This window comes from Triticum urartu, chromosome 3A (genome assembly GCF_056163025.1).
Source record: "Triticum urartu cultivar PI428250 chromosome 3A, HENAU_Tu73, whole genome shotgun sequence".
NCBI classification, from domain to species: domain Eukaryota; kingdom Viridiplantae; phylum Streptophyta; class Magnoliopsida; order Poales; family Poaceae; genus Triticum; species Triticum urartu.
In genome coordinates, this window is record NC_141875.1 from 604,259,394 (window position 1) to 604,267,553 (window position 8,160).

Below are 8,160 nucleotides of genomic sequence, written 5' to 3' on the forward strand. Positions count from 1 at the left end.
AGATCAAACACATAGCTACGGGTACATACCCTCAGCCCCAAGGGAGAACTACTCCCTCCTTGTCATGGAGAGCACCGGGATGATGAAGATGGCCACCGGAGAGGGATTCCCCCTCCAGTAGGGTGCCGGAACGGGTCTAGATTGGTTTTTGGTGGCTACGGAGGCTTCTGGCGGCGGAACTCTCGATCTATTGTGCTCCCAGAAGTTTTTAGGGTATATGGGTATATATGGGAGGAAGAAGTACGTCGGTGGACCTCCGGGCTATCCACGAGGCAGGGGGCGCGCCTAGGGGGTGGGCACGCCCCCACCCTCGTGGGCAGCTCGGGACTCTCCTGGTCCAACTTCGATACTCCGTGGGCTTCTTCTGGTCCAAAAAAAAGTTCCGTGAAGTTTCAGGTCAATTGGACTCCGTTTGATTTTCCTTTTCTGCGATACTCTAAAACAAGGAAAAAACAAAAACTGGCCCTGGGCTCTAGGTTAATAGGTAGTCCCAAAAATCATATAAAATAGCATATAAATGCATATAAAACATCCAAGGTTGATAATATAATAGCATGGAACAATCAAAAATTATAGATACATTGGAGACGTATCAGTCCGTGAAGGAGGTGTCAGTGCGGCGAACCAGGCAACCAGACTATAGGGTGTTAACACTTTCACTTAGCCATAGGAGTTTTATGGTGGGTCTACGATATAGCCCCTATTATGTATGCGGCATATTATTGTATAATGCGTTTACATATTTGACCTGAAATAGGTCCTTCGTGTGACATGGCGGGAATCGCGAAAGATTCCAATAAGTCATTGAGTGGTTGACCAGCTCTCGCTGCATCATGACAGTCATTTTTCGGCTTTCTCTACTGAGGTGCTTAACCAGGTGAACTGGAAGCACAATCCCAGTAGTTCTCCCTTTACTACCCTACACGATAGAGCGGAACGTAAGGTAGCAAACACAGGAGCCAGGCAACCCAACTTTTGACCCAAGACATGATTTGGAGCTGATGCATATAAGGCCAAAACTCGCGACGCCGAAATACGCTATACAGTTGTTCGGACTTTGTCGGCAACTCGTTTGTTCCCATACCAAGCCCCTGGCAAGTTCTGCCAAGGTGTATGTTTGAAACAACCGTAGGGGTAAAACTCGGTTCTTTAGAAAAGAGTGGATTATTTTTACTAGGATCTAAGTGATGTGCCAATCGTTTATATAGATAATAAAGCCGCAACCCCAGCTATTTTACATGCCAGAGGTCGAAGGCGAAGGAAAAAGGCACTTTACAGGCTCGAAATAGAGAGTGCGGTCTACAAAAATTTATTTTGGACCTCCTATCGCACGTCTGCGCCGCCTTTCCTCGGTGGAGGGCCTCCATAACAGGAGTATCCTTTGGGTGGATTTATGAACCCGGACTCTGATACAGTCCATGATATGGCCAGCTTGTGCGCTACCTGTGGCAAAGGTTAATGGAAAAAGAAAGAGTAATTTAGAAAAAAGGGGAAAAGGGGACTAGTTTATGGGAGTACTTGTGGACCCGCCTGTATTGTGCTTCCGCCGACGCCCAGGCTATTTGAAGTCCATAGTTATGTATGCGCGGTACAGATGTCGCAGGTGTATGAGGCGGACGGCGGAAGCCGAACTGCTAGTCCTGCTCCAAAATCGGTCGATCCTGTTGAGTGGAGACTGGAGGCTTAATGGCCAACAAGGTATGCGGTTTAATGAGACCGCTTTGTACTTCGGCTAAGGTTGCCGTAATGTGATCCTCAGTTCGGAGGGAGTGTTTATCCTACTCCCCTATAGAATTGTGTGTCACGTATACCATGTTCACTATTTTCACTTCGAGGGGAAATTGCTTCTAACCCCCGGTATTTGATTGGTGAGCCTCTTCGTCGTCGTTGTCGCCTGGCGGCCTCCTCCCCTTGTGTTTGGCGTTGAGCTTGCCGGCCTGCTTGAAGACCCAACAGCTTCTGTTGGTATGATTGGCTGGTTTGTCGGGGTGTCCACGAATCTGGCAAGGCCGGTCCAATATATTGTCCAAATTGGATGGTCCGTCTATGTTTGCCTTGAATGGCTTCTTCCGTTGACCGGATTTGGGGCCGCTGAATCGGGCGTTGACCATTGTGTCATACTTTCTTGAAGGAAATATACCCTAGAGGCAATAATAAAGTTATTATTTATTTCCTTATAATCATGATAAATGTTTATTATTCATGCTAGAATTGTATTAACCGGAAACATAATACATGTGTGAATACATAGACAAACAAAGTGTCACTAGTATGCCTCTACTTGACTAGCTCGTTAATCAAAGATGGTTATGTTTCCTAACCATGAACAATGAGTTGTTATTTGATTAACGGGATCACATCATTAAGAGAATGATCTGATTGACATGACCCATTCCATTAGCTTAGCACCCGATCGTTTAGTATGTTGCTATTGCTTTCTTCATGACTTATACATGTTCCTATAACTATGAGATTATGCAACTCCTGTTTACCGGAGGAACACTTTGGGTACTACCAAATGTCACAACGTAACTGGGTGATTATAAAGGAGTATTACAAGTGTCTCCAAAGGTACATGTTGGGTTGGCGTATTTCGAGATTAGGTTTTGTCACTCCGATTGTCGGAGAGGTATCTCTGGGCCCTCTCAGTGATGCACATCACTTAAGCCTTGCAAGCATTGCAACTAAATGAGTTAGTTGCGGGATGATGTATGACAGAACGAGTAAAGAGACTTGCCAGCAACGAGATTGAACTAGGTATTGGAATACCGACGATCGAATCTCGGGCAAGTAACATACCGATGACAAAGGGAACGACGTATGTTGTTATGCGGTCTGACCGATAAAGATCTTCGTAGAATATGTAGGAGCCAATATGGGCATCCAGGTCCCGCTATTGGTTATTGACTGGAGACATGTCTCGGTCATGTCTACATTGTTCTCGAACCCGTAGGGTCCGCACGCTTAAGGTTACGATGATAGTTATATTATGAGTTTATGCATTTTGATGTACCGAAGGTTGTTCGGAGTCCCGGATGTGATCACGGACATGACGAGGAGTCTCGAAATGGTCGAGACATAAAGATTGATATATTGGAAGCCTATGTTTGGATATCGGAAGTGTTCCGGGTGAAATCGGGATTTTACCAGAGTACCGGGAGGTTACCGGAACCCCCCGGGAGCTAAATGGGCCATGATGGGCCTTAGTGGAAAAGAGAAGAGGCAGCCCTACATGGGCCGCGCGCCCCTCCCCTCCCTTGGTCCGAATTGGACAAGGAGAGGGGGCCGGCCCCTCTCTCTCTTTTCCCCCCTCCACAAGTCCTATTCCAACTAGGATTGGGGGGGGAATCCTACTCCCAGAGGGAGTAGGACTCTCCTGGCGCGCCCTATGTGGCCGGCCAGCCTCCCCCCCTTTGGTCCTTTATATACTGAGGCAGAGGCACCCTAGAACACACAAGTTGATCCACGTGATCTATTCCTTAGCCGTGTGCGGCGCCCCTAGCCACCATAGTCCTCGATAATACTGTAGCGGAGTTTAGGCGAAGCCCTGCTGCTGTAGTACATCAAGATCGTCACCACGCCATCGTGCTGACGGAACTCTTCCCCGACACTTTGCTGGATCGGAGTCCGGGGATCGTCATCGAGCTGAACGTGTGCTCGAACTCAGAGGTGCCGTAGTTTCGGTGCTTGATCGGTCAGATCGTGAAGACGTACGACTACATCAACCAAACGCTTCCGTTGTCGATCTACTAGGTATGTAGATCATAGTCCCCCTCTCGTTGCTATGCATCACATGATCTTGCGTGTGCGTAGGGAAATTTTTGAAATTACTACGAAACTCAACAGTGGCATCCGAGCCTAGGTTTTATATGTTGATGTTATATGCACGAGTAGAACACAAGTGAGTTGTGGGCGATATAAGTCATACTGCCTACCAGCATGTCATACTTTGGTTCGGCGGTATTGTTGGATGAAGCGGCCCAGACCGACATTACGCGTACGCTTACGCGAGACCGGTTCTCCCGACGTGCTTTGCACAGAGGTGGCTTGTGGGTGACAGTTTCTCCAACTTTAGTTGAACCAAGTATGGCTACGCCCGGTCCTTGCGAAGGTTAAAACGGAGTCAAATTGACAAACTATCGTTGTGGTTTTGATGCGTAGGTGAGATTGGTTCTTACTTAAGCCCGTAGCAGCCACGTAAAACTTGCAACAACAAAGTAGAGGACGTCTAACTTGTTTTTGCAGGGCATGTTGTGATGTGATATGGTCAAGACATGATGCTGAATTTTATTGTATGAGATGATCATGTTTTGTAACCGAGTTATCGGCAACCGGCAGGAGCCATATGGTTGTCGCTTTATTGTATGCAATGCAATCGCGATGTAATGCTTTACTTTATCACTAAACGGTAGCGATAGTCGTAGAAGCACAAGCTTGGCGAGACGACAACGTTGCTACGATGGAGATCAAGGTGTCACGCCGATGACGATGGTGATCACGACGGTGCTTCGGAGATGGAGATCACAAGCACAAGATGATGATGGCCATATCATATCACTTATATTGATTGCATGTGATGTTTATCTTTTATGCATCTTATCTTGCTTTGATTGACGGTAGCATTATAAGATGATCTCTCACTAAATTATCAAGAAGTGTTCTCCCTGAGTATGCACCGTTGCGAAAGTTCTTCGTGCTGAGACACCACGTGATGATCGGGTGTGATAGGTTCTACGTTCAAATACAACGGGTGCAAAACAGTTGCACACGCGGAATACTCAGGTTATACTTGACGAGCCAAGCATATACAGATATGGCCTCGGAACACGGAGACCGAAAGGTCGAGCGTGAATCATATAGTAGATATGATCAACATAATGATGTTCACCAATGAAAACTACTCCATCTCACGTGATGATCGGACATGGTTTAGTTGATTTGGATCACGTAATCACTTAGAGGATTAGAGGGATGTCTATCTAAGTGGGAGTTCTTTAAGTAAATTAACTGAACTTAAATTTATCATGAAACTTAGTACCTGATTGGTATCTTGCTTGTTTATGTTTGATTGTAGATAGATGGCTCGTGCTATTGTTCCGTTAAATTTTAATGCGTTCCTTGAGAAAGCAAAGTTGAAAGATGATGGTAGCAATTACACGGACTGGGTCCGTAACTTGAGGATTATCCTCATTGCTGCACAGAAGAATTACATCCTGGAAGCACCGCTGGGTGTCAGGCCTGCTGCAAGAGCAACGCCGGATGTTATGAACGTCTGGCAGAGCAAAGCTGATGACTACTCGATAGTTCAGTGTGCCATGCTTTATGGCTTAGAATCGGGACTTCAACGACGTTTTGAACGTCATGGAGCATATGAGATGTTCCAGGAGTTGAAGTTAATATTTCAAGCAAATGCCCGGATTGAGAGATATGAAGTCTCCAATAAGTTCTATAGCTGCAAGATGGAAGAGAACAGTTCTATTAGTGAGCATATACTCAAAATGTCTGGGTATAATAATCACTTGATTCAATTGGGAGTTAATCTTCCAGATGATTGCGTCATCGACAGAATTATCCAATCACTGCCACCAAGCTACAAGAGCTTCGTGATGAACTATAATATGCAAGGGATGAATAAGACTATTCCCGAGCTCTTCGCAATGCTGAAAGCTGCGGAGGTAGAAATCAAGAAGGAGCATCAAGGGTTGATGGTCAACAAGACCACTAGTTTCAAGAAAAAGGGCAAAGGGAAGAAGAAGGGGAACTTCAAAAGAACGGCAAGCAAGTTGCTACTCAAGAGAAGAAACCCAAACCTGGACCTAAGCCTGAAACTGAGTGCTTCTATTGCAAGCAGACTGGTCACTTGAAGCGGAACTGCCCCAAGTATTTGGCGGATAAGAAGGATGGCAAGGTGAACAAAGGTATATGTGATATACATGTTATTGATGTGTACCTTACTAATGCTCGCAGTAGCACCTGGGTATTTGATACTGGTTCTGTTGCTAATATTTGCAACTCGAAACAGGGACTACGGATCAAGCGAAGATTGGTTAAGGACGAGGTGACGATGCGCGTGGGAAACGGTTCCAAAGTCGATGTGATCGCAGTCGGCACGCTACCTCTACATCTACCTTCGGGATTAGTATTAGACCTAAATAATTGTTATTTGGTGCCAGCGTTAAGCATGAACATTATATCTGGATCTTGTTTGATGCGAGACGGTTATTCATTTAAATCAGAGAATAATGGTTGTTCTATTTATATGAGTAATATCTTTTATGGTCATCCACCCTTGAAGAGTGGTCTATTCTTGTTGAATCTCGATAGTAGTAACACACATATTCATAATGTTGAAGCCAAAAGATGCAGAGTTGATAATGAGAGTGCAACTTATTTGTGGCACTGCCGTTTAGGTCATATCGGTGTAAAGCGCATGAAGAAACTCCATACTGATGGACTTTTGGAACCACTTGATTATGAATCACTTGGTACTTGCGAACCGTGCCTCATGGGCAAGATGACTAAAACGCCGTTCTCCGGTACTATGGAGAGAGCAACAGATTTGTTGGAAATCATACATACAGATGTATGTGGTCCGATGAATATTGAGGCTCGTGGCGGATATCGTTATTTTCTCACCTTCACAGATGATTTAAGCAGATATGGGTATATCTACTTAATGAAACATAAGTCTGAAACATTTGAAAAGTTCAAAGAATTTCAGAGTGAAGTTGAAAATCATCGTAACAAGAAAATAAAGTTTCTGCGATCTGATCGTGGAGGAGAATATTTGAGTTACGAGTTTGGTGTACATTTGAAAAATTGTGGAATAGTTTCGCAACTCACGCCACCCGGAACACCTCAGCGTAATGGTGTGTCCGAACATCGTAATCGTACTTTACTGGATATGGTGCGATCTATGATGTCTCTTACTGATTTACCGCTATCGTTTTGGGGATACGCTCTAGAGACGGCCGCATCACGTTAAATAGGGCACCATCAAAATCCGTTGAGACGACGCCTTATGAACTGTGGTTTGGCAAGAAACCAAAGTTGTCGTTTTTGAAAGTTTGGGGCTGTGATGCTTATGTGAAAAAACTTCAACCTGATAAGCTCGAACCCAAATCGGAGAAATGTGTCTTCATAGGATATCCAAAGGAAACTATTGGATACACCTTCTATCACAGATCCGAAGGCAAGACTTTTGTTGCTAAATTCGGAAACTTTCTGGAGAAGGAGTTTCTCTCGAAAGAAGTGAGTGGGAGGAAAGTAGAACTTGACGAGGTAACTGTACCTGCTCCCTTATTGGAAAGTAGTACATCACAGAAACCTGTTTCTGCGACACCTACATCGATTAGTGAGGAAGCTAATGATAATGATCATGAAACTTCAGAACAAGATACTACTGAACCTCGTAGATCAACCAGAGTAAGATCCGCACCAGAGTGGTACGGTAATCCTGTTCTGGAAGTCATGCTACTAGATCATGATGAACCTACGAACTATGAAGAAGCAATGGTGAGCCCAGATTCCGCAAAGTGGCTTGAAGCCATGAAACCTGAGATGGGATCCATGTATGAGAACAAAGTATGGACTTTGGTTGACTTGCCCGATGATCGGCAAGCAATTGAGAATAAATGGATCTTCAAGAAGAAGACTGACGCTGATGGTAATATTACTGTCTACAAAGCTCGACTTGTCGCAAAAGGTTTTCGGCAAGTTCAAGGGATTGACTACGATGAGACCTTCTCACCCATAGCGATGCTTAAGTCTGTCCAAATCATGTTAGCAATTGCCGCATTTTATGATTATGAAATTTGGCAGATGGATGTCAAAACTGCATTCCTGAATGGATTTCTGGAAGAAGAGTTGTATATGATGCAACCAGAAGGTTTTGTCGATCCAAAGGGAGCTGACAAAGTGTGCAAGCTCCAGCGATCCATTTATGGACTGGTGCAAGCCTCTCGGAGTTGGAATAAACGTTTTGATAGTGTGATCAAAGCATTTGGTTTTATACAAACTTTTGGAGAAGCCTGTATTTACAAGAAAGTGAGTGGGAGCTCTGTAGCATTTCTGATATTATATGAGGATGACATATTACTAATTGGAAATGATGTAGAATTTCTGGATAGCATAAAGGGATACTTGAATAAAAGTTTTTCA